The following is a 19,256-nucleotide window of genomic DNA, read 5'->3' as shown; positions in this document are numbered from 1 at the left end:
TGAACTCTTCCAGGGTATGGTCTGTTTTCTTGAGTCGTATTTCATTTAATATTTTTATTTGTTATTTTTTACCAAGTATAAATAGGACCAATGTTAATTATTTATTATTATTTATCCTTGAAATTTAGTTTGGGGAGAGTTGACAATAAAAAAACCGTAATCAGCAATTTTATTAATATTTTACTGTCTGGAACAATGGCTGACTATGTTTATTGTTAATTTGCCTTATGCTTGAGATTATTTTTTATTTCTGAAAATTGCATTTAAAAATATTCCCCACAGCCTGAGTAGGTGGTGGTGCAGTGGATAGACTGTCAACTTGGGATGCTTGACCCAGGTTCAAAACCCTGAGGTCCCCGGTTTGTGCACAGGGTCATTCAGTTTGAGCATGGGGTCACCGGCCTGAGCACAGGATTGCCAGCCTGAGAGTAGGAACATAGACATGACCCCATGGTCACTGGTTTGAGGACAAAGGTCACTGCTTTTTAATCCAAAGTTTTAGCTTGTTTGATCAAGGGGTCACTGGCTCAGCTATAGCCCCCCCAGTCAAAGAATTATGAGAAAGCAATCAATGAACAACAAAAGTGCCGCAACTCTCAGTTGATTCTTCTCATCTCTCTCCCTCTCTGTCTATCTGTCCTTGTCTATTTTTCTCTCTCTCTGTCTCTGTCTCTCTCAGGAAAAAAAAATCCATATCTCAGACTATAAGTTTTCTTTGTGATTTTATTGTTTTTATTTTTGTCAAGAACAAACAATCCCTTTACTTCATTCTCCTTTATCACAAAATTTAATTTTAGGTAGGATTTGATTTAAAACAAATACTTTCATTATTGTATTTGATTTTTTATATTGTCTTAGACTTTTCTCAATATGATGTCATATACCTATCTCTAATATTCCCTCAAATAATATATTTTTATACTTTTTCTTTTATGTAATTAATTTTAACCTTTTAGTTTCTTGTGACAGGTCTTTAATGTTTTTTATGTGTGCCTTGGCCAGATAGCATGCTTGGTTGGAGCTTCCGCCCAAAGCTCAGAAATTACCAGTTCAAATGATCCCTGGTCAAAGAACATACAGGAATAGATTTATGTTCCTGTCTCTCTGTCTCCCCTTCTTCTCTCCTTAAAACTAATAGTTTAAAAAAAAAACTAATAGTTTTATATATTGATATATAAATATCAGGGTTTAAGCCCTGAATATATATATATTTATAGATAATTAATTATATATTAATATATGTATATTATATATACAATTATATATTATATTATTAGTTATATATTACAGATGTATAATTAATATATAAATATAAATATATATATTCAGCACACATACAAATATATATTTGCATGTATAGTGAATTAATAACCGATATTTTAACACCACCTATCATCCTTTTCTGTCGGAAGCCGATCAACAGCTGCTGGTTGAGATAATCACAGCAAAAAAGATTAACAACTGCTGGTTGACACAGTCACAGAAAGAAGAGGCACAACAATACTTACCCCTTTAACTTTTTGAATTAATTTGGTTTTTTATCCCCCCTTTTCTGGATGTGTGTGCTATCATTTATGGCACAGGGATAACAGCACCATGCTTTCCCTGCAGATTCGTAGTAATTTCTTTGGAAATGAGACAGAGTGTGAGTCTAGAGAAAAGCCTATAAGCCTCTTTACCTAGGCTCATAGATATAGAAGGCTAGCTATGATATCCCCCCAAAAGGGTTAAATCTGTAGAAAAATTCCCTCTATAAATCATGTTAGAAAAAATTAGATTGTGACTTATGATTAGGTAGGAAACAGTAACTATACACAAAAGCACCTTTCAGCCTTCACTTAATCCATTACTTTACCTCCTTAGCCTTTTCATGTGGTAGAGAAACTTTCCTTTCTTCTTGCATACCTGACCTGCAGGTAGTGGAACACTCTGAGAAAAATAAGTTTAGAATTTAACAAGTGTATGAAATTAGTAGACAAATAAAATTTGACTAGACAATAGGACATTAGGTAAGGTAGAGTTATGAATCAATACTGACCTTTTAGAAGTTTGTGCCAATATTGTTATTGCTGCTCAAATTATTTTATATTGTACTTAGAATGACTTACCACCTAATTTATAGCTTATAGAAATGTATTAACCATTGCCTAGAAATATGTAACCATAGTGAAACAAAAACAATTATTAATCAATATAGTCTGTACACTATGTGATTATAACTTAGTGTATGTGTATAAAAATAAAGCTATACTAGCTGTTGGCGAAGATGCCTGGCAGTGAATGCTAAAAAATTCAGCTCTCTCACTTGTTTCATGCCAATGCCATCTCTTCCTGTGGGACCCCTGGATTCCTTCCAGAGCTGGACCCAGCACTTTTCTACTGGTTTGTATGTACATGTGCTATGTGGAACCACTGGCCTTTGAGCGAGCATGCTATCTTGTCAAATTTAAGATTTTATCTTGGCCCTGGCTGGTTGGCTCAGTGGTAGAGCATCAGCCTGGTGTGCAGAAGTCCCGGGTTCGATTCCCGGCCAGGGCACATAGAGAAGTGCCCATCTGCTTCTCCACCCCTCCTCCTCTCCTTCCTCTCTGTCTCTCTCTTCCCCTCCAGCAGCGAGGCTCCATTGGAGCAAAGATGGCCTGGGCGCTGGGGATGGCTTCTTGGCCTCTGCCCCAGGTGCTAGAGTGGCTCTGGTCGCAACAGAGCAATGCCCCGGAGGGGCAGAGCATTGCCCCCTGGTGGGCAGAGCGTCGCCCCCTGGTGGGCATGCCAGGTGGATCCCAGTTGGGCGCATGCGGGAGTCTGTCTGACTGTCTCTCCCCGTTTCCAGCTTCAGAAAAATACAAAAAAAAAAAAAAAGATGTTATCTTATTTGCAATAAAGAGAGTTAAGGTGTTATGATTCTGAATATATTTTGAAAGATTATCCAAAACAGAATTTGCCAATAGATTGGTTGTGGAGTAGTAAGAAAAGAGGATAAATGGATGATTTTAAGGCCTTAGACGTATAAAAGAATATAAAACACCCATTTAAATTATTGCTAGTACAGTATTTTCAGACGAGATCGGGCGCGTTCAGGGTGGTATGGCCGTAGACACTAGTACAGTATTTTCAATGACATTTTGGCATAAGCTCAATATAAGTTTAAAATAACATATATGATTTAAAAGTTTATGTAGAATATGACCTACACATGTACTATTTTATTAAACAGTGAAATGTAAAATATAAATTTAAAAGTGTCAGCAAGAGCTATTTCTGGAGTAGAGGACTATGAATGAATTGGTTTATTTACTATTTATTTATTGATTGCTATCTTTAAAAAAATTAAGGGAGTGGAAACTCAATATCTAAATATATGTTTATATGCATTTATATATCACTATAAAATAGAATTCACAGTGTGATATTAATCTGTTCCCATAGAATACACACACATAAATTTATAAATAAAATGCAAAAATGCATTGAGTAATTATATTGCATATTTATGTAGTATATTAGACAGGCATGTCTATACATACAAACATTTATTGTGAAAAGTATGTTTCATCATTGTTTTTTATTATCTATTAAAGATGTGTTGTAATACTATCGAAAAAGAAAAACCTGTCTCTGCACTTTTTGAAAGAAATACTTTTTTTTTAATATCTGTGACATTAAATGCAACCTCAGGGAAAGAAGCAAACACAACAGAACTTTCTTTTCATTAAATACAAGAAAAATGACAAGTACAGCTTAAACTACTTTGTGGCTTTAAGCCCTCAATTCATGTATAGCGAACCTGATAGAATCAGAACTTTCTTTTATACTTTGAAATGAAGTGCTGAGGTATGGAAACCTACATTCTAATACAAAGTGTATGATAACAAAATAAAACCAGCGTATCTAACACAATCTTATGCTTTTTCATCTGTACCATTGACTTAAATTAAATATATCCATTTAGAATAAAATTATCCTCTACATTAAATATATAATTTAAAGTATGAAATTATTTTGTAATAGTACTTGCTTGGGTCACTATATCAGAAGTCCAGGCTTAAGAAATTTTGATAGTAAAATATAAAATTTGCTGGGTCATGCACTTTACTCAAGGGATATTGGATTCAGTAAGAACTTCAACACCAATAGCACTAATGGTAATGTGAATGAACCTTTATTAAGTGCTTACCATATGCCATCCATTGCCCTGATGTTTTATATGTAAAGTCTAGTTTATATTTAAGATAAATTTAAGAAATTAATACTATCAATATTGTTTTCAAATATTGATATTTTTATCTTTATTTCTTTGTTTTGTTTCTATTTTTGAAATATTTTGTAACATTTATAATAAGAAGACCATGTAGAATGAAACAATACAGAAATAAAACAATCATGAGCTTTGTGCTTAAAATTATTCAAGATGAATTCTGATATTTAAAAAAAAATTGAAGGTCAGTGTCACAGGAAGTATCAGATATTAAAATTTCTAAGCAAGATAATATTTAATATTTTAGAATTTTCTGACTTCAAGGTTATATATATATAATGCTGTCATTTTTGTTGAATACATTTTCTTTAAAGAAAGAAAACTCTGTCAACCTCAAATAATAGTAAGATGTAGTGCTATTGTTTTAATTTCTATATTTGTACTAATAGGATAAATGTAAGGTCTGCCAGAAAGTTCTGTCCATTTCTATCACAAGTTTCGACACGTAAGCACATGTTTATTTGGCACATGTGTGCCTCTCTATTTTTATCACTTAATGTATACATACTGACATAGCAAATTAACTAAAACAAAGTTGATTCACATTAGTCTTATGTGTGAAGCGACAGTGTGTACTCATGGCTACTGATATAGCTCATTTACGCCACTGTATTGTATACAAATTTCAACAAGGAAGAAATGCTACAGAAGCATGTAGAAATTTATTGAAAGTATTTGGTGAAGGTACAGTTTCTGACAGGACATGCAGAAGATGGTTCAAAAAATTCGAAACAGGTGATTTCGACCTTCCTCATAAGCCACATTCTGGGCGACCATCTTTGATCAATGATGATGTTGTTAAGACCATGTTGGAGCAAGATCCTTTTCTGACAACATCAGAGATCGCAGAAAGGCTTAATTCAGCTCAGCAAACCATTTCGGACCATATTCAGAAGATAGGATTGGTGTGAAAATATATCATTTAATAAAGTTTATTGACGGTAAGAAAAATTTGTATTTTGTTTTATTCTAAAAATGGACAGAACTTTCCGGTAGACTTTATATATTCTTGCTTTTAGCAATTTGAATGAGTGCTAGAATCATTTTTTTTACACTTATTCCAATCGTTTTCATAAATAAGAGTTCACAAAACATGTGGTTTCAAATAGAAGGCTTAACTATAGGTTTAATGCCAGTTCTGTTATACTGAGATTTAAAAAATAAGTAAATAAAACAATTTAACACAGCATACTTAAAATACAATATATTCTAACACACTGAAAGCAAAAAGATATGGGAGGGCAACTTCTTGTCTGAAGATATCTTAGGCACTACACTATGATATATAGACCAAATGTAGGATATTGTAACTACCTGCACATTTGACTCACCAGTAAATCATCATCTCTCTCTGTCCTTTATTCCCCTCCTTTTTCAATAAACAATAATGTATTTTAATACATTCTGATCAGCCACTATCATATCATCTTGGGTAATGCAAAGAGTATGCATATTTCACATAACATTGTTTTTCTTATTTTTTTCTTTGTATTTTTCCAAAGTAAGAAGCAGGGAAGAGGTAGGCAGACAGACACACTTCAATATGTGCCTGACCAGGATCCATCCAGCATGCCCATCAGAGGGTGATGCTTGGCCCCTCTGGGGCATTGCTCCGCTTCAATTGGAGCCATTCTAGCACTGAGGTGGAAGCCATGGAGCCATTCTCAGCTCCAGGGCCAACTTTGCTCCAATGGAGCCTTGGCTGCAGGAGGGGAAGAGAGAGATACAGAGAAAGTAGAGGCAGAAGGGTGGAGAAGCAGATGGGCGCCTCTCCTGTGTGCCCTGGCCAGGAATCGAACCCAGGACTTCCACACACCAGGCTGACACTCTACCGCTGAGCTCACATTACATTTTATCAGCAGAAAATTGAGCTCATAGTTTACTGGGCATGAGATCAAGTGATTTATTGAAGTGTAGATCTGTACCACACTTAGAGGGATTATGATGCAGTAAAAACCTGGTACATCTTAGATTCTGAGTGTAATAAGTCCCTCAGGGGATTGTGTATGCAGGTGGCCTTTAGACTACAGGTCATCAATTCTGGAATAAAGAATTAATTTTGCACCATCCTCTATAGTTATCTGTCAAAATTACATTTCTGACCCCATCTTCAATTTCTCTTATGTAACCAATAGTTTGCAATTCACTCACACACCATTGATTTTCCCACCTGCCTTTGCATTTCTGTTTCTTCTACTCCTCCTACTGGAATATTTTTACCTTGTCTATCTACTGAGCTTATTCCGACTTTAAACATTTACTTCCTTTTTTTGTAATTTATTTCACTTAAACAGCACTTTATGTTGCTAGAATATCTTTCAAATAACATTTAGTGGCTCTATAATTTCTAATGTCTATGCTTATAAGCAAAATTCTTTGTAGTTTCATATAAACACAAAGAGCTCAATAAATATTTGCTATCATGTTTGCAAAAAATTGAATTATCAAAACCATATTTTGAAAATAGTGGTTCAGTGTAGAAAGTAGATTAGGAACTAGAGATTTTCAGACTCTCAAGTCATTTCCTCTAAATATTTATATATTCTATATAATTTTTTTCCTTCTTTTATTGTGCTTAAAGTGGACAGCTTATCTGGCAACAATGAACCACTACAGAATTTGATTATATCTATATTTATTCAAGAGTAATGTGCTGTCTTTTCTTATCACCACCATTAGCAGTGCACAACTTTTTACTAGTCTTATCACCCATTGTTATGATAAACGAAGTACAAAAGCATTCAGCCAAAGTGGCTATCTTAGAGGGTAATAGCTTCTTTATCTATCTGCAACAACACTCCAGACTTTGTTAAATTGGAGACTGAAATTTTATTCTCACTACTATCAAACCTATCACACTAGGCACTTGCAAATGTGTTCCTTAATTAATTGATTTTCTAACTTCCAAATTCTCTTAGAAAAACTAGTTTTGTAAGAGAATGCCAATATTACCAGTATTTAACACTTGGTGTAACTAAATATCAAAACCTTCTACAAACATTTAAGGTATCTAGGTGTTGTTTTTGTTTTCCTTAGGTTTTAGTGTGATTGGTTATATCAAGTCTTTTAATGATTAAAATATGAACTCTAAGGAAGTAACAATTTAAAGTACTTATTTGTTTTATGCAAAATTAGATATATGTTCAAATATGCTAATATTTTAAAAAATGTTTTAATGAATTTATTGGAGTGACATATTACAAAATTATACATTTCTTATGCACAGTTCTCCAATACATCATTTGTATCTTGTATTGTATATTCATCACCCAAAGTAGTTTCCTTCCATCACCATCTATCCTAACTCTAACCTCCTCCACCTCTCCACATCCTACTTTTCCTCTGCAATCCACACTTTGCTGTCTGTGTCTATAAGTTTTTTATTCATTTGGAATCCTATTTGTGTCCAAATAATAATATACCTTGTTTTGAACATATTATAATGTAGAATATACAGAATCATTTTTAAGGCCACAGAACAGAGATGACATATTTAAATATAATATTTCAAGAAAGAAAAATTTATTTTTTCATTGCATAGCAAATGTTATAATTACACAATATGGCATTAAGGTGACAAATAATTGGGTTACTGTTTACACATTTCTACTATTATATTTTGGGATTTTCATTTGAATTAATAAAAATTTTGTCAGGTAGAAGAAAAAATGTTATAAGCTGCAAGATATGCAAATAAGATACAAAGCCCTCAATGATAATAACACATTTCTAAATCTCGATATATTCTATAATCTGTCCATATGAAACTTAAAATGTCAGAGTAATAAAATGATGACCAAATATAGTTGCAGAACAAAAAGTGATCCAGATGTTTGGAAACACTTGCAGGGTTGGGAATAGTACACATTTACAAAGGTATAGAACACAATTTTATAGCTTTTTTAAAGATAAACATAGTAGAGTTTATAGCTTTACACAGATTAAGGCTATATTTTCAGTGGTTAATGATGGAAAGTGAAAAAAAGTGGTTCAGTCAATGAAAAAATATTTTTTTTTAAATGAGAGGAGGGGAGATAAAGAGATTCTCATATGCACTCTGACCAGGATCCACTCAGTAACTCCTGTCTGACGCCCATGCTCAAATCAGTCAAGCTATCCTCAGAACATGGGGTGACACTGGAACCAATCAAGGCACTGGTTGTGGGGGAGAAGAAAAAGAGAAGGGAAAGAGGGAGGGGAGAGAAGTAGATTGTCACTTCTCATGTGTGTCATGACTGGGAATTGAACCCAGGACGTCCATATTCTGGGCCAATGCTCTGTCCACTAAACCAACCAGCCAGGGCTGAAAAAAGATTTTTTAATAAATATGTTTTATCATTTGTAAAACTTCCAGTTACATTTTTGAAAATATGTAAAGAATTTAAAACAGATTCTGACACATAGTAGTACTGAAATAAACATTTATTTTCACTCTTCCTTTCCAGTGTTTCTGGGAGGAATAGTTAAAAAGTGTCCAGCTGATTTTAAACACTATGTCATAGTTACTCAGCTAAAAGATTATTTCATTCACCTTATAAAACCAAAGATGTATTCTAGTAAATCTGTAGTGCTCAAATAATTCCAAACTTATTTTTGAGATATGATTTTAAAACTTTTCTTTGTTTTTTACTTTTTTATTTAATATTGAGCAAATTTATCACTGTACATACATCTTAAATGTAATTTGTAAGGATACAGTGACTACTTTGCTGCTTGCTGATAGTTTGTAATGAAAACTTTGCCCATTATTAAAATAAACTTATTTCTGACTTATACCACAGCCTGCCTATTATGTTAATATGGTCCACAACATAACAAAACAAACAAACAAACAAAAAAATAAACCAACCTCATAGACACAGAGGACAGATTGGTGTTTCCTAGGGGAAGAATGTTGAGAGTGGGAAAAATGGGTGAAGGGGCTCAAGAGGTATAAATTTTCAGATACTGTCCTGTGCTGCTTAATGGCAAAAACACATTCTTAGAAATGGGTTGTTAGATGATATTATCATTGTGCAAACATCATACCCTGTACTTAAAAAAATCAAGATGGGGCCCTGGCCGGTTGGCTCAGTGGTAGAACGTCGGACTGGCGTGTAGAAGTCCCGGGTTCGATTCCAGCCAGGGCACACAGGAGAAGCGCCCATTTGCTTCTCCACCCCTCCCCCTCTCCTTCCTCTCTGTCTCTCTCTTCCCCTCCCGCAGCCAAGGCTCCATTGGAGCAAAGATGGCCCGGGCGCTGGGGATGGCTCCTTGGCCTCTGCCCCGGGCGCTGGAGTGGCTCTGGTCGTGGCAGAGTGACACCCCGGAAGGGCAGAGCATCGCCCCCTGGTGGGCAGAGCGTCGCCTCTGGTGGGCGTGCCAGGTGGATCCCGGTCGGGCGCATGCGGGAGTCTGACTGTCTCTCCCGGTTTCTAGCTTCAGAAAAATACACACAAAAAAAAATCTAGATGGTACAGGGTACTATACACCTATGCTATACGGCAGGGGTCCCCAAACTTTTTACACAGGGGGCCAGTTCACTGTCCCTCAGACCGTTGGAGGGCCGGACTATAAAAAAAACAACTATGGGGCTTTTTGAAGATGGCAGCGGAGTAGGCGGACGCACAGACACCCAGCTCTCAACACCAAACTGGAATACAAATCAATTCAGGAAAAATCAGCATGAAAAACCAACACTGAACTGCAAGAACAGCTCTCAAAAACCAAGGAGCAAAGAGGAAGCCACAATAATCCTGGTAAGGAGTGCCTGAATTTCCTCTGCTTACAGGAACGGAAGGGGGGGTGAGGCTGAGAGCCCAGAGAGGATTTCACAGAGGAAAAAGAGCAGAAACTACTGCTCACAGCCACTTACCTGGTGACCAGGGAGCAAGGTGGGTTGAAAAGACCAGCTTATCTCCCAAGTGGAAAGGACAAGGAGAGGGACAGACTGTGAGGGGCTAAGGTATGCAAGAAACGAAATAAAAAAGCTGACTCATTCGTGCTGGAGGCGGCCATAGCTGGGGGAGGGACTGAACCTTTCACAAAACAGAGCTGAAGTGCTTCCGGATCAGAGATCTCCGGACATCTATCCAGCTCCAATCAGCGCAACAAGACACAGCTGAAAACAAGAAGTGGGGAGGAGGGGCAGTAACTCAGGTCTCCATGGAGATCTGAGATACACCTCCCCCTACTGAAGCTGAGAAAAAACCCTGCCCCCAGTGAGATTAGTTGGTGGAAGAGACCTTCAGCGTCTCAGGTTACACCCACAGCATTCCTGGTTACAGTTTCAAGGAAGCCCCCTGCTGAGATCAGTTAACAAGACTATCACCTGTTAAGAAAACAAACAAATCAAGACTTCAAAGCTGCCCAAATCCGAAAGTGGATTACAAATAATAGCTGATACCAACCCAAGAAGACCTAGAAATAACACAACTGAAAACTGGAGGCAGACAACACCAAGCCTAAACTCAACTAACTCTACAAATAAAACACCAATATGAGAAAACAAAGGAGTGCAACCCAAATGAAACCACAAGAGACACCTTTGAGAGATGAGCTGAGTGATATGGAAATAATCAAACTTCCAGATGCGGAGTTCAAAATAATGATTGTAAGGATGCTTAGGGATCTTAGAACAACAATGGAGGGGCAGTTTGAAAACCTAAATAAAGAAATAGCAAGTATAAAAAAGGATATTGAAATATTAAAAAAGAATCAGTCAGAGATGACAAATACAATATCAGAAATGAAGACGACAATGGAAGGAATTAAAAACAGCATGGATACAGCTGAGGATCGAATCAGCGAGTTGGAGGACAACTGGAATGAAGGCATGAAAGCAGAGAAGAAAAGAGAAAAGAGACTCAAAAAGTCAGAGGAAACACTTAGAGAGCTCTGTGACAACATGAAGAGAAATAACATCCGCATCATAGGGGTTCCTGAAGAAGAAGAAAAAGAACAAGGGATAGAGACTTTGTTCAATCATATCATAACTGAAAACTTCCCTAAATTAATGCAAGAGAAACTCTCACAAGTCCAAGAAGCACAGAGAACTCCATTAAAGAGAAACCCAAAGAAACCTACACCAAAACACATCATAATTAAAATACCAAAGCTAAGCGATAAAGAGAAAATATTAAAAGCTGCAAGAGAAAAAAAAGTTATCACCTACAAAGGAGCCCCCATAAGGATGACATCCGACTTCTCAACAGAAACACTTGAGGCCAGAAGGGAATGGCAAGAAATATTCAAAGTAATGCAGAACAAGAACCTACAACCAAGACTATTTTATCCAGCAAGGTTATCGTTTAAAATCGAAGGAGAAATAAAAAGCTTCCCAGACAAAAAACAACTCAAGGAATTCATTACAACCAAACCAACGCTGCAAGAAATGTTAAGGGGCCTGTTGTAAACAGATCAAAGTTGGAAAAGAATATAGCAAAAAAAGGAATACACCTTTAAAGAAGAAAATGGCAATAAACAACTACATATCAATAATAACCTTAAATGTAAATGGATTAAATGATCCAATCAAAAGACATAGGGTAGCTGCGTGGATAAGAAAACAGGACCCATACATATGTTGTATACAAGAGACACACCTTAGAACAAAAGACACACATAGATTGAAGGTAAAAGGATGGAAAAAAACATTTTATGCAAACGGAAATGAAAAAAAAGCTGGGGTAGCAATACTTATATCACACAAATTGGACTTTAAAACAAAGGATATAGTAAGAGATAAAGAAGGCCACTATATAATGATAAAGGGAGTAATCCAACAGGAAGATATAACTATTATAAATATCTATGCACCTAATATAGGAGCACCTAAATATATAAAACAGACTTTGATGGATTTAAAGGGTGAGATCAACAGCAATACTATAATAGTAGGGGATTTCAATACCCCACTAACATCACTAAATAGATCCTCAAGAAAGAAAATTAAAAAAGAAACAGCAGACTTATTGGAAACACTAGATCAACTCGATTTAATAGATATCTTCAGATCCTTTCACCCTAAAGCAGCAGAATATACATTCTTTTCAAGTGCTCATGGTACATTCTCTAGGATAGACCACATGTTAGGGCACAAAAGTGCTCTCAACAAATTTAAGAAAACTGAAATCATATCAAGCACTTTCTCCGATCACAACAGCATGAAACTAGAAATGAATCACAGCAGAAAAGCTCAAAAATTCTCAAACACATGGAAACTAAATAGCAGGGTGTTAAATAATGAATGGATTAAGAATGAGATCAAAGAAGAAATAAAAAAATTCCTAGAAACGAATGACAATGAGCATACAACAACTCAAAATTTATGGGACACAGCGAAAGCAGTGCTGAGAGGGAAGTTCATAGCACTACAGGCACACTTTCAGAAGCTAGAAAAAGCTCAAATAAACAACTTAACCCTGCATCTAAAAGAATTAGAAAAAGAACAGCAAGTAAAGCCCAAATGTAGTAGAAGGAAGGAAATAATAAAGATCAGAGCAGAAATAAATGACATAGAGGCTAAAGAAACAATACAGAGGATCAATGAAACTAGGAGCTGGTTCTTTGAAAAGGTAAACAAGATTGATGAACCTTTAAGTAGACTCACCAAGAAAAAGAGAGAGAGGACTCAAATAAATAAAATTAGAAATGAGAGAGGAGAAATAACAACTGACACAACAGAAATACAAAATATTGTAAGAAAATACTATGAAGAACTGTATGCCAAAAAACTAGACAACCTAGATGAAATGGACAAATTCCTTGAAACATACAATCTTCCAAAAATCAATCTGGAAGAATCAGAAAACCTAAACAGACTGATTACAACAAATGAGATCGAAACAGTTATCAAAAAACTCCCAAGAAAGAAAAGTCCAGGGCCCGATGGCTTCACAACGGAATTCTACCAAATATTCAAAGAAGAACTAACTCCTATCCTTCTCAAACTATTTCAAAAAATTCAAGAGGAAGGAAGACTTCCAAGCTCCTTTTATGAGGTGAGCATAATTCTGATTCCAAAACCAGGCAAAGACAACACAAAGAAAGAAAATTATAGGCCAATATCTCTGATGAACATAAATGCTAAAATCCTCAACAAAATATTAGCAAACCGGATCCAACAATATATGGAAAAAATCATACACCATGATCAAGTGGGATTTATTCTGGGGAGGAAAGGCTGGTACAATATTCATAAATCAATCAATGTAATTCATCACATAAACAAAAAGAAGGAGAAAAACTATATGATAATTTCAATAGATGCAGAAAAAGCATTTGATAAAATCCAGCACCCATTCATGTTCAAAACTCTCAGCAAAGTGGGAATACAGGAAACATACCTCAACATGATAAAAGCCATCTATGAGAAACCCACAGCCAACATCATACTCAATGGGAAAAAATTAAAAGCAATACCCTTAAGATCAGGAACAAGGCAGGGGTGCCCCCTTTCACCACTCTTATTTAACATAGTCCTGGAAGTCCTAGCCACAGCAATCAGACAAGAAGAAGAAATAAAAGGCATTCAAGTTGGAAAAGAAGAAGTAAAACTATCACTATTTGCAGATGATATGATATTGTATATAGAAAACCCTAAAGTCTCAGTCAAAAAACTACTGGACCTGATAAATAAATTCAGCAAAGTGGCAGGATATAAAATCAATACTCAGAAATCAGAAGCATTTTTATACACCAACAATGAACAGTCAGAAAGAGAAATTAAGGAAACAATCCCCTTCACAATTACAACCAAAAAAATAAAGTACCTAGGAGTAATCTTAACCAAGGAGACTAAAAATTTGTACTCAGAAAATTACAAAGCATTGATAAAAGAAATCAAGGAAGATACAAACAAGTGGAAGCATATACCGTGCTCATGGTTAGGAAGAATAAACATCATTAAAATGTCTATATTACCCAAAGCAATCTATAAATTCAACGCAATACCAATTAAAATACCAATGACATACTTCAAAGATATAGAACACATATTCCAAAAATTTATATGGAACCAAAAAGGACACGAATAGCCTCAGCAATCTTAAAAAAGAAGAATAAAGTGGGAGGTATCACACTTCCTGATATCAAGTTATACTACAAGGCCGTTGTACTCAAAACAGCCTGGTACTGGCATTAGAACAGGCATATAGATCAATGGAACAGAACAGAGAACCCAGAAATAAACCCACAGTTCTATGGACAACTGATATTTGACAAAGGAGGTAAGGAAATACAATGGAGTAAAGACAGCCTCTTTAACAAATGGTGTTGGGAAAATTGGACAGCTACCTGCAAAAAAATGAAACTAGATCACCAGCTTACACCACTCACAAAAATAAACTCAAAATAGATAAAAGACTTAAATGTAGGCTGTGAAACCATAAGCATCTTAGAAGAAAACATAGGCAGTAAGCTCTCGGACATCTCTCGGAGCAATATATTTGCTGATTTATCTCCACGGGGAAGCGAAATAAAAGACAGGATAAACAAATGGGACTATATCAAACTAAAAAGCTTTTGCACAGCTAAAGACAATAAGAACAGAATAAAAAGACAAACTACACAATGGGAGAACATATTTGACAATATGTCTGATAAGGGGTTAATAACCAAAATATATAAAGAACTTGTAAAACTCAACACCAGGAAGACAAACAACCCAATCCAAAAATGGGCAAAAGAGATGAATAGACACTTCTCCAAAGAGGACATACAGATGGCCAATAGGCATATGAAAAAATGCTCAACATCACTAATCATTAGAGAAATGCAAATTAAAACCACAATGAGATATCACCTCACACCAGTCAGAATGGCGCTTATCAACAAAACAACACAGAATAAGTGCTGGCGAGGATGTGGAGAAAAGGGAACCCTCCTGCACTGCTGGTGGGAATGCAGACTGGTGCAGCCACTGTGGAAAACAGTATGGAGATTCCTCAAAAATCTGAAAATCGAACTGCCTTTTGACCCAGCTATCCCACTTTTAGGAATATACCCCAAGGACACCATAGAACGGCTCGAAAAGGAGAAATGCACCCGCATGTTTGTGGCAGCATTGTTCACAATAGCGAAGATCTGGAAACAGCCCAAGTGTCCGTCAGAGGACGAGTGGATTAAAAAGCTTTGGTACATATATACTATGGAATACTACTCATAAGTAGTATTGAATAAGAAATGATGACATCGGATCATTTACAATAACATGGATGGACCTGGACAACATTATACGGAGTGAAATAAGTAAATCAGAAAAAAAAAAAAAAAAACTAAGATGAATCCATACATAGAAGGGACATAAAAATGAGACTCAGAGACATGAACAAGAATGTGATGGCAACAGGGGCGGGAGGTTGGGGGAGGAGGGAGGGGGTGAAGAAGGAGAGAGGGGTTAGGGGAGGGGAGGGGCACAAAGAAAACCAGATAGAAGGTGACAGAAGACAATTTAACTTTGGGGGAGGGGTATGCAGCACAATCAAATGTCAAAATAATCTAGAGATATTTTCTCTCAACATATGTACCCTGATTTATCAATGTCACTGCATTAAATTTAATAAAAAAAAAAAAGAAAAAGAAAAAAAAACAACTATGAATAAATCCCTATGCACACTGCACATATCTTATTTTAAAGTAAAAAAACAGAACGGGAACAAATACAATATTTAAAATAAAGAACAAGTAAATTTAAATCAACAAACTGACCAGTATTTCAATGGGAACTATGCTCCTCTCACTGACCACCAATGAAAAAGGTGCCCCTTCCGGAAGTGCGGCGGGCCAGATAAATGGCCTCAGGGGCCGCATGTGGCCCGCGGGCCGTAGTTTGGGGACCCCTGCTATACGGTATAGCCTATTGCTCCCAGGCAAGCCTGTACAGCATGTTAATGTACAAACAACATGACATTAAATCAAGCACAAAAGAAAATGATGTAATCAAGAGACAGTAAAAATGAAATGTATGAACCTGTTGCAGGTGCAGCATTGCACACTCTTTTACAGCAATTTGTTTATTTAATAAGTGAAAGAGTTCACTCTAAAACGATGAAAAGCATAATAGTAAATACATAAACTAGTAACATAGTTGCTTATTGTCAAGTATTTTGTACTGTACATAATTGTATGTACTATATTTTTATAAAAATGGTAACAGAATGGGTTTGTTTACACCATTATCCACAAACACTTAAGCAATCCATTGTGCTAATGTTAGGAAGGCTACAGCATCATTAGCTGATAGGAATTTTTCAGCACTATGATAATCTCATGAGACCACTTTTATATATGTGGTTCCTCATTTACAGAAACCATATTTTGTAGCACATGATTGTATAAAATAAATTAGCCATGGGGATGTAATGTAGAGCTTGGCAGCTATAGATAATAAAACAGTGTTGCATTTTTGAAAGTTGGCAAGAGAATAAATTTTAAAAGTTCTTATCACAAAATAAAAAAACTACAACAGTATGGTGGCAAAGGGTAGCAAGATTTATTGTCATTATTTCTCAGTGCATGCAAATATCAAATAAATATACTGTATACTTGAAACTAATGTTATATTATTGCATTTAAAATAATAATAATAAAGACTTTCAAATGATTTGAAACAAAGCAAAATAATCACCTTGAACTACCTGATGTCACTTTTAGACATCAGTTTACATAGAAAAAAAAATTCCCCCTAATTTTCATGTTAATAATCTTCAGAGTATCAGGGGATGGCGACTGAGAGACAATGCTGAAATGTGTACCGTACCTATTAACTATGGTACATGAAGTAAATCTTACCTTCCTCATATTGGTTTTATCACTCATGTCCTTGCCTAAATATAAGACTATCAAAAACTAAGATGAAATGTCATAAAATAATCATATAGTCACTGTTTTCTGCATTTTGCCTCTGAACAATTTGATACCTCAGGTGTGTTATTTTCTTCTGTGTAGTAGTTGTGTTGATGTTTGACTCTTTGATATTGCACACCCAAAGGTTTATTGCATTAAAACAACACTACCTCTGGAAAAAAATGAAAAAGAGAATAATATACTGTTAGTGAGAATTATATTTTATTAGCTTCATATATACTGTTAGTGAGAATTATATTTTATCAGCTTCATGAATGTCCTGGAAAGGCAGAAATAAAGTGAAGCTAACTATTTTAAGAATTAGAATGTGGTGGTTAAGGGGGTAGGGGAGAGGCAAGGGGCACAAAGAAAACCAGATAGAAGGTGACAGAAGATAACTTGACTTTGGGTGATGAGTATGCAACATAATCAAATGTCAAAATCATCTGGAGATGTTTTTCTCTGAACCTATGTACCCTGATTGATCTATGTCACCCCATTAAAATTAATTTAAAAAAAAAAGAATTAGAATAGCCAATTGAAAACCAAGCCAGGGAATTTTGTACTTGCAAGAATGATTCAACACTCTACTCATTGATTTTTAGATCTACAGGATAAAATTCTATGGTAAAATATTTTGTTTTGTTTTGTTTTAGTAACTAATAACATTATATGAAGCAAAAAGGAAAAGATTCAAGAAGGAAAAGAATTGTAACTGTTAAAAATCAAGACAATGGTTTTTCCAAAGAATAACACTGATTCTCAGTATTTCTAAGTTACTGAATAAGCTGGAAATACTGCAATATCAAATAGTGAGTATATATATTTAATTTATTTAGAAAATAAAATTTAACAGGGTGACATTGACCAGTAAGAGTACATAGGTTTCAGGTAAATCTTTCTATAGCATTGGAACTGTTGATTATGTTGTATGTCCATCATCCAAATTCAAATCATTTTCGGTCACCTAATATTTGTCCCTCTTTACATACTTCTTCGCACCCCCTCCCCCACTCCTCCTTTCCCTGGTAACCACTTCACTTTTATGTCTGTCCATGAGTCACAGTTTTATATCCCACCTATGTGTAAAATCATACAATTCTTAGCTTTCTCTGATTTACCTATTTCACTTCGTATAATATTCTCAAGGTCCACCCATGTTGTAAATGGCACTATTTCATCATTTCTTATGGCTGAGTAGTATTCCATTGTAAGTATGTGTACTGCTTCTTCTTTATCCAATCCTCTATCAAGGGACACTTTGGTTGTTTTCATGTCTTGGCCACTGTGAATAATACTGCAATGAATACAGAGATGCATGTGTCTTTACGTACCAATGTTTTCTAATTTGGGGGGTATATACCCAGTAGAGGGATTGCTGAATCAAATGGTAGTTCAATTCTTAACTTTTTGAGGAATCACCATATTTTCTTCCATATGGTTGTACTTTTTGCATTCCCACCAGCAGAGAATGAGGGTTCCTTTTTCTCCACAGCCTCCTCAACATTTGTTATTATTTGTCTTGTTGATACTAGCCAATCTAACAGGTATGAGGTGGTATCTCATTGTAGTTTTGATTTGCATTTCAGTGAAAATGAGCATCTTTTCATATATCTGTTGGCCATTCATATGTCCTCTTAGGAGAAATGTCTGTTCAGGTACTTTCCTCATTTTTTAATAAAATTGTTTTCTTAATTGTTGCTCAGTTTTTTTTTTTTTGTTTTTTTTTTTTTTACAGAGACAGAGAGAGAGTCAAAGAGAGGGATAAACAGGAACAGACAGACAGGAATGAAGACATGAGAAGCATCAATCATTAGTTTTTCATTGTGCATTGCGACACCTTAGTTGCTCATTGATTGCTTTCTCATATGTGCCTTGACCGTGGGGTTACAGCAGACGGAGTAACCCCTTGCTCCAGCCAGCGACCTTGGGTCCAAGCTGGTGAGCTTTTTTTTTGCTCTAACCCAGTGTTTCCCAACGTGGGGCCCACACCCCACAGGGGGGCAATTCGATAGTTAAGGGGGGCAATTTGAAAATGGACTGGACACAACTTTAACTCTTTCACTCCGGGCCATTTAAATGCAATGCTAGATATCGGTGCTAAATTTAACAAAAAATGCAATTCTTAAATAATTGCGGTAAATAATTATTAAGTATAATTTCGTTTGACAAGACC

The sequence above is a fragment of the Saccopteryx leptura genome, chromosome 4 (genome assembly GCF_036850995.1).
Source record: "Saccopteryx leptura isolate mSacLep1 chromosome 4, mSacLep1_pri_phased_curated, whole genome shotgun sequence".
NCBI lineage: Eukaryota > Metazoa > Chordata > Mammalia > Chiroptera > Emballonuridae > Saccopteryx > Saccopteryx leptura.
Note: the sequence above shows the minus strand (reverse complement) of the source record.